Source organism: Palaemon carinicauda, chromosome 32 (assembly GCF_036898095.1).
Source record: "Palaemon carinicauda isolate YSFRI2023 chromosome 32, ASM3689809v2, whole genome shotgun sequence".
In the NCBI taxonomy this organism is placed as follows: Eukaryota; Metazoa; Arthropoda; class Malacostraca; order Decapoda; family Palaemonidae; genus Palaemon; species Palaemon carinicauda.
In genome coordinates this window covers 19,511,893-19,530,297 of record NC_090756.1, presented here as the reverse complement: position 1 = coordinate 19,530,297, position 18,405 = coordinate 19,511,893, and the positions used below count along the sequence as shown (strand labels likewise).

General features: G+C 38.0%; 1 protein-coding gene across 1 annotated transcript in view; it reads left to right on the top strand.

Annotated features, from left to right (window-relative positions):
* Positions 1-1,006: 1,006 nt before the first annotated feature.
* The window catches only part of LOC137625300 (INO80 complex subunit E-like), a 104,910-nt gene continuing 87,511 nt past the window's right edge, over positions 1,007-18,405 (top strand). The window contains exon 1 of the mRNA XM_068356129.1: positions 1,007-1,026. The gene's annotated coding sequence lies outside the window, so the exon portion shown is untranslated. The remainder of the gene's footprint in view (positions 1,027-18,405) is intronic.

Below are 18,405 nucleotides of genomic sequence, written 5' to 3'. Positions count from 1 at the left end.
GTTTTAGCTCATAAAAACATGAAGAGTACAAGAGGTTATTGTTGACATAACACTACTGCCACCTTTCACATGGAAAAGAATTGACATTTGACCTGGTGCGACTTCAAATACTTGAGATACTGTATCTGTGTGATGTAGAGCTTCAATGCAAGTAAAGACAAAATGCTTTACTTTTGTAAGAAGTTACACTCCATTGAGTATCATTTAAAGGCTTGAAGTGTGAAACAATACACAGTCAAGTTCTTGTGGCTAACGCTTGCTGCATTGGTAATGGGTGTTAACTAATGGTTATATTTAACTGTAGGGTTAAGACCCGAGATTATAATGGTAATAGTAATGTATTCCATGGATAAAGAATAAAGGCTGTGTGCTAAGAATGTAGACGGTACAAATGAGCAGAATAGGTGAAAATGTTACCGCGCGGTAAAGAATAGCTTGGTCCTATGAGGTCTGGTCATGTAGTAAGAATGGGTAATGAAAGATTATAGAAAGAATACACGAGGAAAGTGTGAGAGAAAGGAAGTCCTAAAGTGCCTCTATGACTGATAGAAATAATGTATTAATTGTAGAGGGTTTAAAGAGATGCTGATGAGTGTTCTATCTGGGGATAGTAAGCTTCTAATGGAACTTTTATGGTACTACTAGTTTACCCATAAATCTACTTTTAAAAGTTGAATTTACCAGTGACTATTGTTTGCAATCTCTGGTGCCACTCCCTGTCTTGAGAACTAATTTGAGAAAATTATAATAAAACATACTGTGTATATTATATATATATATATATATATATATATATATATATATTACTATGATGTGGGTTTATTCGTTACAGAAATATTTTCAAAAATTCCGAATATGCTTTCAAAGGACAACGAACAATCGGGTCCCAATGTTTACAAAATGCTTGATTTTGCGATCCTTGTTTGAGACGCTGTGGCAGTGAAAAAAATCATCTAGTTGTCTTAAGGATTTTGTGAAGTTTTGACTGTCTTCTGCTGTTACAGTATGAAAGCTGGTTTGATACATGTACGGTAAGGGTGTACGTCATTCCATTTGCATATTAAAGACCGTCTTTAGCAGTATTGATAAATTATATAGGCTATTTGCATTAATGCAGTAAAGTCCGTTGAGTTATCTATGTCACGCAATAGTTCTTGCACGAGACAGAATTTGCAATTGATTTAATTTGTAGAGGTCTCAAATGCCAATTAAAATTGCATTTATGTCAACTTTGAAATATGAATTCAAATTTGTGGGTGGTTAACTTCACAGTTGGTAGAAATGAATTTGGAACAGTGGTATAATGTAAAACACTAAAAAGTAAGTGCCTTTGGTGGCTGATGAGACGTTACAACACAATATCATAATACCCAGAGCCAATACAGTATCTGTATTGACTAATAACACCTTGAGTCCCCAGCGTCAGCTGCTCTGTAGACACTAATTCCTACGCTAAGCTGGCGGTGATTAGGCCTACTTGACCCCTAAGATGAATTAGTTAATACATTTAAATGAGTTAATGTAGCCAAGGTGTATTTCAACTGAAGGTTCTATAGCTCTAAAATATTCTGCCCACTAGACATCCAAAAAGACTGAAGATATTAAGACTTTCAAGAACAAACAGAATACTTGTTTTCTAAGTGTTTGGATAATGTGGATTTAACAATTAACACGGAATATGCCATGTTTGATAGCATCAGGAAATAGGACATTTGAATTAACAGGAGGCTTGGGAAGGATCAAGAAAAACACACTAATTTTTTTATTTAAATTGGGTGGAAAACAAATCAAAATATTGAATATGAAATATCACAAAATTTCCAAAAATGTCTTCAGTTTTTGTTACAAGTGATAGTATTATCGTAAACAGATCTTGTAAGGCCCTGTAGTTGATTCATATGAAATCTGCAAGAATTAAATTGCTTTAAATACATCTCTTTCTAACTTAACACATGATTAACTGTTTCACGGCCTATTCTATTCTATTGGTAATTTAAGCAGTTTGCCGGCCTTACAGTTACAAATCTAAATTTTACTACCCCATTTGAACTTTGTTTATAAGCGACCGCCAACCGCTAGACGTCTGTAGTATCACGAACATTCAATTCCACAGCGTCATCACGATTCACAGTTCCCAAAGTATAAAAGTGACATATTATGGCGAATGCTGCACAATTGAAACATCACACAGGACAAACCCCCCAAAAATACAAACGTGATCATATCAAAATACAAAAAATACAAACTTCAAAAACGTTTATGAAACGGAGTCGGATGACGAAACCCTTTGAAATTAGGATACAATAACACGCGAAGCTGTTTAAACCTTTCATGGAGGTAAAACAAAAGCCATAAAAAAAAAGGAAAATAATTCGAACTTGTAAACAGCGTTGTATTACTCATGATGATAAAGCGTAGCTGCTTTGTCAGAACTTGTGGAAAAATGCTTGACAAATACGCCCAGTGGCACAGATGACCGTAATGCAAACAGTTCCTGTTGCAATATGTTGTCTTTAATATCTGCGTAGCTGGAGTCCGACGGCTGGGCATTTCATCATAGCTTACCAATTCGTGAAATTGTTTGGTCCTAATCTATGGTTAAGTCGATAATAGGTAAGTGATTATATAAGTAAATAAGAAAAAAATATTAAATGGTTAAAGAGCAAGAGATAAAAAAAGGACAAGCAATTAAAGCTGATAATGATGAACGGAATGAATAAGAGAGGGGAGTCGAAGAAAATTTTTGATCCGCACCCAAGCTAGGACCAGGAAGGGCTAGGCAATAGCTGCTGATGATTCAGCAGGTAGACCTTTAAGTGACCCCCTCCCCTATCCTTTGCTCATAAGCACGGTGAGGTTGCAGACACCACAAGAAACTATAAAACAATTGACCTTATGTGAGACTCGAACCCCAGTCCGGCAAGTCTCCAGGCAGGGATTATCATTATCATTATTTTATTTTCATTATCATTATTATTACTACTACTACTACTTGCTAAGCTACAACCCTACAACCCCAGGGTTCCCAACAGGAAAAATAGCCCAGTGAGGAAAGGAAACAAGGAAAAATTAAATACATTAAGAACAGTAACAACATTAAGATAAATATTTCCTATATAAACTATAAGAGCTTTAACAAAACAAGAGGAAGAGAAATTAGATAGAATAGTGTGCACGAGTGTACCCTCAAGCAAGAGAACTCTAACCCAAGACAGTGGAAGACCATAGTACAGAGGCTATGGCACTACCCAAGACTAGAGAACAATGGTTTGATTTTGGTGTGTCCTCCTAGAAGAGCTGCTTACTATAGCTGAAGAGTCTCTTCTACCCTTACCAAGAGGAATGTGGCCACTGAACAATTACATTGTAGTAGTTAACCCCTTGGGTGAAGAGGAATTATTTGGTAATCTCAGAGTTGTCAGGTGTATGAGGACAGAGGAGAATCTGTAAAGAATGAGCTAGACTATTCGGTGAATGTGTAGGCAAAGGGAAAGTGAACCGTAACCAGAGAGAAATATCTGACGTAGTATTGTCTGGCCGATCAAAGGACCCCATAATTCTCTAGCAGTAGTATCTCAACAGGTGGCTGGCATGTTTCCAATAGGCTACCACATCATAAATCTAAGTCTAACATTATCCTTTTCTAACAAATTTGATCATTACAAGGGGTAAATTTTAGGTACATTCTGTAATGATCCTTTAAAGAGTTATAATTTTGATAAAGTTTATAAAGTAACAATCGCTGGATTACCCACATACCAACAAGATGAGTTCCTTAAGTATAGGAATTCAAAGAGTAAAATTGCTAACCATGTATAAATGTGTTAATTCCTGCAGGTTATTATTATTAGCTACATCCCTAGTTGGAGAAGCAGGATACTATAAGCCCAAAGGCTCCAACAGGGAAAATAGCTCAGTGAGGAAATGAAACCAAAAAATAAATAAACTACAAGAGAAGTAATGAGCACTTAAGATAGAATATTTTGAGAAGAGTAACATTAAAATATATCTTTCATATATAAACAATAAAAACTTTTAAAAGGAAAGAGAAATCAGAGAGAATAGTGTACCCTCAAGCAAGAGAAATCTAACCCAAGACCATGGTACAGAGGCTATGACACTACCCAAGACTAGAGAACAAAGGTTTGATTTTGGAATATCCTCCTTCTAGAAGACATGCTTACCATAGCTAGTCTCTCTCTTCTACCCTTGCCAAGAGGAAAGTAGCCACTGAACAATTACAGTGCAGTAGTTAACCCCTTGAGAGAAGAAGAAATGTTTGGTAATCTCAGTGAGGGCAGAGGAAAGTGAGGAAAGAATAAGCCAGATTATTAGATGTAGGCAAAGGGAAAAGTAGGCGTAGCGAGAGAGAGAGAGAGAGAGAGAGAGAGAGAGAGAGAGATCTAATGTAGTACTGTCTGGCCAGTCATAGGACCCAATAACTTTAGCGGTAGTATCTCAACAGGTGTATGGTGCCCTGACCAAGCTACTAGACATCGGATAGCGTCTCGGGGTAGAGTTCTCTTGCTTGAGGGTATGCTCTTCCGTCTTGTTTCTCTTCCTCTTTGTTTTTGTTTTAAGTTTTTATAGTTCATGTATGAAAAATTCATTTTAATATGGTTACTATTCTTAAAATATTTTATTTTAATTGTTAATTACGTCTCTCGTAGTTTATTTCCTTTACTCACTGTGCTGTTTTCCCTGTTGGCGCCCTTAAGCTTATAGCATGCTGCTTTTCCAACTAGGGTTGTAGCTTAGCAAATAATAACAACAACAATAATGATGAGAAGAAGAAGAAGAAACTAATAACAATCTATGAGACAGTAGTAGTACCTACAATGATAGCAAATATTAAGAAATTATTATTATTAAATGCTAAGCTACAACCCTAGTTGGAAAAGCAGGATGCTATAAGCCTAAGGGCCCCAACAGGGAAAATAGCCCAGTGAGGAAAGGAAATAAGGAAAAATAGAATATTTTAAGAAAAGTAACATCAAAATAAATATATCCTATATAAACTATAAAAACTTTAACAAAACAAGAGGAAGAGAAACTAGATAGAACAGTGTGCCCGAGTGTACCCTCAAGCAAGAGAACTCTAACCCAAGACAGTGGAAGACCATGATACAGAGGCTATGGGTGTAATAAAAGAAATGAAAGAGTTAGAGGGTATACAGTACAAAATTATGAAGCAATGTTCGAACAGCTTGCTACCACACCTTATTAGGGGTTGATAGCAGAAACAGGCATATCGCCAGTTGAAAATAGTATAGAGTATAAAAAGGTCTTGCTTTTCCATAACATCAGATGACAAACGACTGGTTAAGGAGGGAGTGGAAGACCAAATAAGGGAACCATGTGGGGAATGTTGGTGAAGTATTATAGACATATGCAAATATATATATATATATATATATATATATATATATATATATATATATATATATATATATATTAGTGTGCTACTTTTATAAGCACACATTGAGTATGTGTTGTTTAAGATGTGTATAGCTGGATAACGAAGTACATCTTATTAGCTTTAAAAGTATTTATTTGTTAAAAACAACAGAGTTAAACATCTCCATCACTGGAGGGAGCTGGGTTGGTCAGATGACCAATTCTGGTGAAGTATAGATATGAACTGACTAAATTATCGATATCACAGATATCGTATGCTTAGTTTATATAGCAGTTTTGTCACAATCTCGGAAGACACCTGCATCCGGTGACGTCACAAACTTTCACACGCTGATGCATTGGTGTTGACGTTTAAGAAAAATGTTACATTGTTGAGGCTGCATTGTGCGTCCTGTTTATGATTTGAATGACTACAGCAAGTCCCACGGCTAGCATCTTCATCCAAAATGACATATTATGTCATGTGTTTTAAACATGTAATATCAACTATTACATAAGCTCGGCCAGCTATCTCAATTTTTTCACAAAAATTTAACAACAACCCAAAACATGTTTACTAGGTGTGACTGGACATATGTATTATTCTTTGTTTAACTTTAGCCATAATCAAACGAGGACGAATGTCCAAATAGGCACATTAAAAAATAATAACAATAATGCATATGAAAAAGATATTACCAAAGCAAAGAAAAAAAATGCATGATAAAATAAAGATCATATATATGGTACATTGCTAGCAAATGATTATATGGTACCAAAAAAAAACTACTGACTTACATATGATTCGGTAACTTGTTAAAGAATAATTGTTACCTTTTGTCAGAAACATAGATTAACATAATACGGTAACTAATAAAAATATTTGTTACCTTGGTAAAAATTCAATTTTTTAGTGCACAAACACGAATTCCTGGTACGTACACGTACCACGGTTTCGTACATATATATATATATATATATATATATATATATGTATATATATATATATATATATATATATATATATATAGGGCTGATATATTTTATTAGATGCCCATAGATTCTGTTATATATTTTTTTTTTCTCTTTTTAACATTCCGGCTTATATATTTTTATTAGATGCCGAGAGAAAAAATGATTTATATTTTTTTTAAATGTTGTTTTAAATGTATTTTTAACAATGCAATGTAGATAATTTCTTCAATTACATATTACTAGCATACTAACAGCTTTTCTTACAAACTCTATTTCCAACAATTTACTCCTTTAGCAAATGAGGTGGCCACTTCAAACGGCTTTAAACTGAATTAAATAAGGAGTATTGTCTGGACAAGGCGAAACATTTCGTTGTAGCGGCCTGCTGTGCCGTAACCTACGCCAAACAAGGATGTTCACGGCGATAAATATCACCACCGTGAGAACCAGACCTGCTAGTAGTATGGGGTGAAGGATTTCCTTATAAGTCGGTGACAGGTGGTCCCTTTCGGTAAGCTTCATCAACCGCTTTGCAACCTGTCTGTTATACGGGAGAGGGAGTGCTGGCATTGTAGAGGTCCACGTGAAGTTCGCGAAGTAGGCTCGTTCTCTGATGAGTGTCCGTAGACCAGTCACCATGGAATTAGGGGAAGTCCCGACACAACCATCTGCTGCGACGAAGATGTGGGTGAAGGACGTGGATCCGTCAGGGCATGATACATTGAAGCCGTCCTTGTCGTATCGTATCCACGAGCCATTGTTCAGTCTGCAATTGAACTCATTATTGTCAAAGGGATAAAGCTTATCCAGACAATTTTCACTTGTATGGGAGAGAGCACCGTCTAGCACTATACCTAACTCGCATGAATACATTAAGTTTTTATGGAATTCAAATGAGTCAGCTGTACATATTTTTCTATCCATTGCGTCTGAACAGTGAGTTAATTGATTTAAGTCTTTAATGACCGTATATGTTTCCTTGTCTGGGGAAATCAATACGTGTCCTGTCAAACTGGATATTACTGGATTTGAGTGATTCGTCATGAAAGTCGGAAATGGTGATATCCTGTAAGATTGCCAGGCATCAGAAGAATCAAAGGGAATTGTAATCATAATCTTGTTATTATCAACGTTTACTGTAATTAGGCTGTAATAAAATTCTAACCTATGTTCGTCTAACAAAGGAACATAGCCTAGTTTATCCCTTCCGTTCTCCAGAATTAACTTTAAGTAATTTATAGGCAACAAATGGGGCGACAGTACACCTTTAGTTGCTAACGTGATAGCTTCTACATAATCCTTGGATTTCTCAATGAAATGTGCAATTCTGTTATGTATGTGATCTATCTTTGAATCATAATACGTTAATGTTGCCAACAAATCCTGTACTTCCATAATCTGAATGATATTATTTGAATGTTCATTTACTAAATCCATAATTTTATTGATTGAAGCTAACTGATTCCTTAGTTCTGACATAATCAATTCATCTTCATGAGTCAAGAACTCAATTTTCTTATTTTGATTACTAATTTTAAGACGATTGGAAATTCCTAAACCTAAACTTGCAACAGACCCAAAGATGTTTAATGCAGCATAAATAAACGGATTTCGTCTTTCTTTATGTTCGTGTCCTACAGTCCACATCAAAAGGTCATAAGCCAAAGATCCTGTTGCGTAAGTCTTATTTTTCAAGTCATCAGATAGCATCTCTGCAACTTTTAATGTTGATCCAAGCAAACTCTCTGTAGTCAAATGAAAATGTCTTCTATGCAACTCATCCAATGAGGCAGAAAACCTTGAAATGGCGGTTCTTAAGCTAGTGACATCATTCTCTTGAAGAAAAATTGCTTGCATATTCACTTCTACAACTACGTTGGTTGATGTAATAAAAACGTCTTCTTGTCTTTCAACTATAGTGCCATATTTAAAATTTATACTTTTAGTTTTAGAGCTCATCCCACACGAGAAAAATGTCTGAGCGAACAATATCACTCCCAACAACAAAAAATTCATCTTGGAAACCTGTAACAAGAAAAATATATGTAATTACTCCTGTATTAAAAAGAAAACTTTTAATCACATAAAATAAAAAAAAATTTTCCCTCACTTCTTTTCCTCTCTTTTCTTTTTAATTTCTTATGTGAGCCAATGGTACTCTTCTCTCATCCGTGGGTTGGGATACGTTTTGAACTCTAAACCTATTGGCCGTTAATGTTTCCAAAATGTTAAATGGGCCTTCAAACTTAGATGTTAGTTTATAATTGAGCCCTTTTCGTACATTGATTTGAATATATACGTTATCACCCACGGTATATGTTTTAGTTGGTTTCGCTGTTTTATCATGATTCCTTTTCATTATGATTTGTGATTCTTCTAAATTCTTTCGAAGGATATCATAACGACTTATACTTGCATTTATACATTCTTTTAAAGGATTTGATAGATTAGTTGCAGGCGTTAATACATGGAAAGGCGTTCTAACTGGGGTACCATACAATGCTTCATGCGGTGACATTTTAATTGATATATGATATGAATGATTCAGAGTACTCAGTGCCGCCGGTATTGCAATATCCCAGTTGGGGTCTGATCCCCCTAGTGTTACTCTTAATATATTTAATATCTTCCTATTTGCTCTTTACACTAGCCCATTCGACTCTGGGTGATATATCATGGTATTTATTTTCTTTATTCTGAGGAATTCACACAATGAGGTATGAAAGTGATTATTAAATTCACCACCCGAGTCTGAGATTATCATGTGTGGAATTCCATGTTTACAAATGTAACACTCGTAAAACTTCCTATCGCATTCAATCGCAGTTTTAGTTTTAAGCGCTATTAGTTCTGTATATCGAGTTAAAGCATCTATAATTACTAAGAGGTGCTTATTTCCTCTGTCTGACTCGTAAAATCCTGTTAACAAATCTAATTGTATTCTTTCAAAGGGTTGATTGGGCACAGGATAAGCTCCTAGGCTGACAGGTGTTTTCGTATGCCCTTTGTTTTCCTGACATGTGCGACAATTAGCTATGTGTCTTTTTATATCTGTAAGCATCGTATGCCAATAAAACAATGATTTGGCTTTCTGTGACATTAATGAGAACCCCGGGTGTCCATGTAATGGATTTGAATGCAACCAATTCAGGACAGTGGAAATAAGTGAGATTGGTACTACTACCTGGTCGTTAGTTACATGTGGTGTATTGCGGGTTTTCCTTGTCACAGTCCTACACAAAATATTATCTTTGATTATATAATTCTGCTGCTTATACTTTATATATTCCTTTTCCTTATGATTGCCTTTCAAAGCATTTATAATTGTTTCTATTTTCTGATCTTTTCTTTGCTCAGTCTGTAACAATTCAGCGCTCCAGCCTAAATCTTCTTGTTCAGATATTGTTTTTACAATAGGCATGGATGTTGATATATCTATTAATTCAGCTAAAGGCTCCGTACAAGATGACACGGGGTTGCGTGATAATGCATCCGCAATGATATTTGCTTTCCCAGGTAAATACCCGATTCTTGCGCCAAAATCTTGAATGATCAAATGCCACCGAGTTCGTTTAGGGCTGTGGTTGAAGCCTTTAAAGAACTCTGTTAGTGGTTTATGGTCAGTAAGAACCTTAACGGGATAACCGTAAATTATGAACTTAAAATGCACTAGTGAATTAACAATAGCTAGCCCTTCCTTGTCTATTACTGCATACTTACTTTCGGAAGTTCTCAATTTTCGAGAATAGAAAGCTATCGGGAAAAATTGTTTATCATATTGCTGAAGCAATACCCCTCCTACTCCTAAGTCTGAGGCGTCTGTTGCAATGAAGAATTCCTTACCGAAGTCAGGAAATTTTAAGATAGGAGAACTACACAGTTCATCTTTCAAAGTATTAAACGCCTGTTGATGTTGCTCAGACCATATGAAATCTACGCCCTTTTTCGTAAGATCAGTTAAAGGAGCGGTTATTATTGAATAGTTGCGTATAAAACGCCTGTAATATCCACTACAACCCAGAAATTGCTGTATTCCCTTGACATTAGTAGGTATGGGAAAATTACGTATAGCCGACATCTTATCATGGACTACTTTAAGACCTTGGCTTGACACCATGAAACCCAAATATATTCATTCTGTTTTGAAAAATTCACACTTACTAATCTTTACCCTTAAGTTATGTTGTCTTAATCTCTGTAGTACTAGTTCTAACTTACGTAGATGTTCTTCTAAGGTGTTGGAAAAGATTACAAGATCATCCATATAGGCAAGCAATATATCCCCTAACAAGTCTCCAAACACTATGTTAATCATTCTTTTAAATGTTATAGGAGCACAACGTAAACCAAAAGGCATCCGTAAAAATTCATAATATCCCCTGGCTGTACTGAAGGCTGTGTATGGGATACTATCTTCTTCTAATGATATCTGGTGAAAGCCTTTAAGTAAGTCCAAACTGGTAAAATATTTATTCTGACCTAACAAAGACAAAATATCGTCAGTACATGGCACTGGGAATCGATCAGGGATCGTTTCCTCGTTTAGACGACGAAAGTCGACGCAGATACGCCATGTTCGATCTTTTTTCGGTACAACTATTAAAGGAAAATTATAAGGGCTGTTTGATTTCCTAATGACTCCTTCTAGCATTTTACCTACTTCATCATTTATTTCATTCTGGAATTTCATAGGGAGTCTGTACGAGGGTACATGGATAATTTTCTGCTTGTCCTTTAACCTTATTTGATGCTCGATCACATCTGTTTTTCCTAAGGATCCATCCGTAGTGGAAAAAACATCATGATATTTAGTTAAAAGTTCAAAAATTTTCTGCTGAATTTCTTCGTCTTGAATGTCTTTATTGATTTTATTTTTAATAGATCGCAAAAGGGATTCATCCGCAACTGCTTGAGAGTGATTGATTTTAGCAACGGTAAGAATACGATGTTTATAAACTTCTACATCCAAGATATGTTGATTTTTGTGAATTACCAAAGTGTTATTTAAATGATTACAGACTTCAATATTACATTGTTGATGTGAGCCTACTGTATAAATAGCTTGTGTGACAGACAATCCGTTAGTTTTCAAAGTATCGGAAAGGATTAATATTTCAGATCCCGGTAATGTTTTCTTTATTTGCACTATTAAATTCGAAGGTACGTTTGGTTTGATAGATTGCGTGCAAGATGATATTACGGGTGAACGAGAATTCTGCTGGGTCGCGTATATTATTTCTTTATTAGTGAGACAAGTTATTGGTTCTTCAACGTACGTTACGGTTACATTTGTCGTCTCCTTTTTATCCAAAACTGATTTTAAGGTATTAGAAGACTTATAGAATTTCCCTTTGATATACACGCCGTGCTTGGCAGGGGCTAAAATAATGTTTTGATTTCCCATAGATGGGTATCCTATAATTACAGTTGGATATATATTAATGTTTTTTACAACAACAAATGTATCGGCAAACGTGCGTTTACCGACTTTGAACTGAACATGAGTTATGCCTACGACATTTAATTCATTATTTCCTATACCCGAAAGTCTAATTCTGGATTTTTCAATCGGAAAGTTCGAAAACAACAAATGATGTGTCTTCAAATCCATGATATTACGTGGACTACCAGAGTCAAAAAATAACGTAAAGGATTTGTGTTCTAAATTTACAGCATATAAGGTTGGCCGTAACTCATTTTGGCTTATTATTGTATGAATTCGTTGCAAATCTACGGGAGCATGCACTGTTTTACTTAATTCGGCCATGTATTTCATAGGAAAAATCTATTGTCTCACAATTATCTGATAAAACATTAAATTGATTATTCAATACTATTGATGTTGACATGAATGACCTTGACCCAACATCACTCTCTTCCCCTCTAGAGTTAACTATGTGGTATTTGCTTTGCTCTGCACATTCTGAAAATTAGTCTGACCTTGCGAGGTCTGGTTTGACGACCCAGGCTCAGCGATATTCGAAGAAGTGTTTGTTTGTTTTGGACTCTGAACTGTATTGACATTTGGTTGTTTCTTCTTATTGTTAAAATGAGGATTTTTCTTTTTATTTCCATATGGAACTGACTGTGGAATTGACTGTGTATTTCTGGGATTCTGTTGTGTCTTACGCGAGTAACATTGGCTATATGAATGTGTTGCACTGTTGTGAATCGAGCAGAATTTCGTTCTGCAGTCCGCGCTTAAGTGACCTTGACGTTTGCAATTATAACACGTCATTCCCGCTACTTGACTGCTAACTACGTTCACTGTTTGTGGCTTTGTTTCATTCTTTGCAAAAACTTGAGTTAACACGGGATCGAGATCTGGACACTTGGACATGTGTTTCTTTATCTGTTTATAGACATCCAATTCCGTACTTGCAGGCGTTAACTTCTTATCAAAACACCGCACTAAAGCTTCAGGCAACATAAGTGTCATGCAAGTTAAATACATTAATCGTAAAAAATCTTTCACGGAGATGTTATCGCTAGTAACCCAAGTGGAATGACCTAAAATGTCCTGATATTCATTAAGCCTATCAGCTATGAGAGCTGCTCTCTCAATAACATTAAGCCGATTCATAGTGGCTTGATTAAGTGTATTTCTTAACGTTAATACTACATCCAAGGCTTCCTCACCCCCATAGACCGCGCGTAACCTAACTTTGAAATCATCCCAGGTAACTGCTTCTTGAAATGAAACACCTCTTAAATACGCACTCGCATCCCCCTTAGAAAAATCTATAAAACTTTTAGCTTCTTGAAATTGTACAAAAGGGTCTACGATTTGTTTGGCATTTAAATGGGCATCGACGGATGAAATCCATGACTCCACATTTTGTGGCAAGAACCCGTTGACCCGACCCTGAAAAGGAAGGATTGCTGACCTGGCATTTACAAGCGTCACAATTGGAGGAGGATTAGTCTGGCCTACACCACTAGGTCCAGGGGTAGGGCTCACAGGGGGAGTCATGACTGCTGTATTTCTTTTCCTATCTCTTCGACCCCTTGCAATTCTATCAAAATATCTATATGAGTGCAGACGTCCACTGCGTAAACGCATATGTATAACAAAATTCCCCAAACAATGTTACTAATCCCAAAACATTTCCCGAGAATTTCTGAAAGAAAAAGGAATTAGCACAAAGAGAGAAAAATTCTAGATGAGAATTCGGAGTTGAACACAGTTTCCTTTAATGAACGGAAACAAAAGATTAGCAATTCACTCACCCCAGTAATAATCGACTAACGACTCGTGATAACTACACTTCACTGCCCAAACTGGAATGAATTCAAAAATTTGTACTTAGCTTATATATGGGTCTGTGTGATGTCGACACATCCTCTCTCTCTCTCTCTTGATGTTTTGTTAGCGATGTATCGTTCGAGTTTCTTGTTGAATGTAGTGCTTCCTGGGTATGTTTTGCAAACGTTGAACGCCAGTCCTTGGGTTTCCTAGGATGATGATTGAAGATCCAGTTCATCTGTTTGTATTCATAACATTCATTAATGTTAACTATTTCGATGGACTATATTACTTAGTCAAAATTGTAGATTCATGTAGATAATGTTGAGTTCTTGAAGATCTTTCTCTGGTTTTACAGCTTTTATTTTGAAGTCTTGAAGATCTTTCTCTAATTCTTAGAGTTTAATTTCATAGTTACTTGAAGATCTTTCTCTAATTCTTAGAGTTTAACCGGTGCCACCATTTATTAGTGTGCTACTTTTATAAGCACACATTGAGTATGTGTTGTTTAAGATGTGTATAGCTGGATAACGAAGTACATCTTATTAGCTTTAAAAGTATTTATTTGTTAAAAACAACAGAGTTAAACATCTCCATCACTGGAGGGAGCTGGGTTGGTCAGATGACCAATTCTGGTGAAGTATAGATATGAACTGACTAAATTATCGATATCACAGATATCGTATGCTTAGTTTATATAGCAGTTTTGTCATAATCTCGGAAGACACCTACATCCGGTGACGTCACAAACTTTCACACGCTGATGCATTGGTGTTGACGTTTAAGAAAAATGTTACATTGTTGAGGCTGCATTGTGCGTCCTGTTTATGATTTGAATGACTACAGCAAGTCCCACGGCTAGCATCTTCATCCAAAATGACATATTACGTCATGTGTTTTAAACCTGTAATATTAACTATTACATATATATATATATATATATATATATATATATATATATATATATATATATATATATATATATATGTCAAAATTGAAGTAAGGAAGTATAAAAAGTAAGAATTAAAAAAAATAAACAAAAAGTTAAATGTCAAATGAAATTAAAAGAAAAATAGAAGACAGGGAAGCAGAGATGACCAAACTGAGGTTTGTGAATAGTAATGGCAGAAGAGATTACAGAACTTAACACTAAGGAAGCAGTATTAGTTATGAAATCAAGGTTTAGTATGATAGAACTTCTTACGGGCTCCCAACGCAAGGTAAGGCAATCTACACACAGAGAGAGAATTAAAAGAAAATTTTAGAAACAGGAATGGTAAGGATAGGTTTTGGGTGTTGCAGGTAGTGGGTTGGCCAGGGCACCAGCCACCCGTTGAGATACTACCGCTAGAGAGTTATGGGGTCCTTTGACTGGTCAGACAGTACTACATTGGATTTTTCTCTCTAGTTGTGGTTCACTTTCCTTTTGCCTACACATACACTGAACAGTCTGGCCTATTCTTTACAGACTCCTCTGTGCTCATACACTTGACAACACTTAAAATGCTTTACAATTATTTTTCACTACTGCACTGTAATTGTTCAGTGGGTACTTTCCTCTTGGTAAGGGTAGAAGATTTTCTTTAGCTATGGTAAGCAACTCTTCTAGAAGGACACTCCAAAATCAAACCATTTGTTCTCTAGTCTTAGATAGTGCCATAGCCTCTGCACCATGGTATTCCACAGTCCACTGTCTTGGGGTAGAGTTCTCTTGCTTGAGGGTACACTCTGGCACACTTTTCTATCTAATTTATCTTCCTTTTTTTTTTTGTTAGTGGCACATGGTTTCCATGTGTAATAGGACCAGGTAAACATCCCTTAAAGTAGGTAACTTGAACAATCTTATTGTCGATATGCCATACACATTTCAAAAGCCTTTTCAGCATATAAATCTTTTATAGCATAATCCAAATATCAAATAAAATTTATTGCAAACGCACAATAATCACACAAGGAAACTCCGATCCAATTTCACAAGCACAAGATATTACCTCTGATAATTTTAAAAGTTGAAACTGGCAATTTTTGGGCTCAAGCCATGGTGTCCTGATGGAAGGTTCCTTTTTGGTAGCTTCCTTGGGTATATAACTACTAAGATATTCCCAGAGAATTTAACCACAGGTTATCACAGAATTCTAACTTCTGGAGCGAGTATCCTAAAGGTTTCCCATTTAAGACATCGTATATCAACAGGGGACGCATGTATTAACACGCCACATAGCTATCTACACCCTAAACAGAGTTAACACTTCGGTGTGTAGGGGCGGAGAATAGCTGGGAGCCGTTCCACAGCTAATCTCGTTCGTGGCTACTTTTGGTACTCGAGACGTAAACAAACGGGCGCCATTGCTAAATGACGTCACGTCCGTCCTCATCCTTCTGCTAGTAGCTCGCCTATCTTGGACGGATTTTCCCTACGCTCTTTTTATCTCTCTGCATCTTCGTCATGTCGCTACCTTCGGCCTCGCCTTCTTCTGGAAAGTTGAGTACAAGGTTCCAGTATTGTTTAATTAAGCTCTGACCGTAAAGTAAATTTTACTTTTCGAGATAATTGATGTTTTATGGCAGAGCTGTGCCTCAACCGGACCCGCCATTTTATGGCGTCGTTGTTGTTCTGCATGCCTTATTTAGTTAGCCTCAACAACGTTTTCCGGCCTTATTAACTAATCGATACTATTAGTTTATTTAGTCTTCATAGCTAGGAACTTTTTATATCGTGTTTTGACGTTTTTTTATCGGTCATCGATTGACCCCATACCAGTTGGCTACTATAGCCCCCAGGCCAGAACGCCTATATCAGTGTTCATGCATGATATTTTTCAGTGATCCTAGGCTAACTTATGAAGATAGTGGCATTATTTTACAATACTTTTGACTGTGATGCAAGTGTTTTTGCCTTCAGGGACCATATAGGGGACAGGTTAGATAGTGTGTCTTTCTAACCTAACCTACAAGTAGGACCCCTATATGCTTCCTTCATCCCCTGCCTTAGGGCATCCCCTCTGTGTAGCCTTGCTCCCCCTACCACGTAAGGGGATCAAGCTCATATCAGAGTATATTATCGCCTCTCTGTCCTCCCTAAGGGAATGATCCCCCCTTAGGGTTGCGTCCGAGAGTGAGGAACGGCTAGTCCTTCCTCTATTGCTGGGGCCAGGTCTCCGACCTTTCCTGCAATAGCGATACGTCTTCCATCCTTCCTAGTTCAGGACGTACATCCCTGCTCTAGGTTAGGTTTCGGAGGGGTTAGTTCTGTTCCTTGCTGAAACGATACCCATGCACCGTTTTCAGTCAAACTGCCTTACCTTAGGCTAGGGAGTGTCCTCCCTTCCTCAGTGGCCGCTCTGGTACAGAACCCCCTCCACGGAAGACCCTTCTCTTCTCCCCTCCCCACCTATCTCTTGTATGGCCTAGCCTATACTTAGGTTAGTCTATACCCATCTGTCCCCTGTCCTACAACTCCTCCTTAGGGTGGAGTGATAGGGCTACCTTGAGCTTCTGTGTGCAGTCCGCTCTGGTACATATACCCTTCATAGTGTCCTATGGGGTTAGCCACTGGATGCATTCTGTATGCAGGGGTTTCCCTCCCCCGATCTCGGGTGTCCCCTAGCCCTCCCTTGGGCTACCTTAGCTCCCGGTCCTCTGCGGCCCCTGCCTCTGGGTGATAGGGTCAGCCTCTATCATGGGTACACCCACTCAGGTGGGATGTCTGGGGGTCCGTGGCCGGACCCCTACATCCCTCCTTCTGTCTCTTTCACTATCCGGGTGCCGGTCCCTTGCCGCCTCCACTGTCGGTGATACCCACCTCCTACCTTGGTGACTCATCCCTTAACCTCTCGGCCGCCAGTCCTCCGTGTGCCAGGGGACTGCCGCCTGCCGCCGGCTTCCAGCCGATGGCTCTCCCTCCTTCCTCATAGCTTGGTCGTCCGTCCGCCGGCCAGCCCCCGGAGTGCCGGCATCCGCCGCCGGCAGTCCGGTTCTGCTATAACCATCCTTGTTCCTGTCACCAAGCCGGCAACCTCCGGCTCGGAGCCGCCGCTTCCTCCGCCGGCGTGCCGCCGCTGTGCCGGCGGCCGCCACCCTGGTATTACTCTTGACTTCTGTATTGTCTGTCCTAATGCCAGAAACTCTGCTGGAGCGGCCTCCGGCGTGCCGGCGGTCTGCCGGAACCTTCCGGAAGCGTCAAGGCGACTTGCACCCCCTTCTACTAGCTATCATCTGATATTGATAGCCCTACACTGCAACCAGATGACTTGTTTACGTAAATGAATCGGTATCTTATTACCGTTCTATTGGTAATCATGCTGTCTTCTTGCATATCACAGATTTCCAGCATGCTGTGTGTATCTTAGCACGGCTGGTTGCCGGAAACCGTTACCCTATGGGATCTTTTAGTCCCCTATTCTGGAACTGAGTGGCCTCAGTCCCAACCTTATATCCTTGACAATTCCCAATAGAATTCTATCTGCCCTACGGACTTTCTATATTGAATTCTATCCTGTGCCTTCGGTCACTTCGGATTGTCCACGGATGAAGGTTACGGTAACCAGCCGGGCGGGATGCACGGAGTATGTACCTATCCTATCTCAGCCCTTCCTCTGTGCATCACACCCTTTATCAAGTTAAAATTAATGATTAATATTAACTTTAGTTTAAGAGTCATTCTTATGACCCCCCCCCCCCCATACTCATATTCTCTTTCTTTTACAGGAGGAGCAGATGAAATGTGATCACGACTTCTGCGCCGTGAAACGCCCGCACTTCTATGGGCATACGGCGTGTAGGACCCA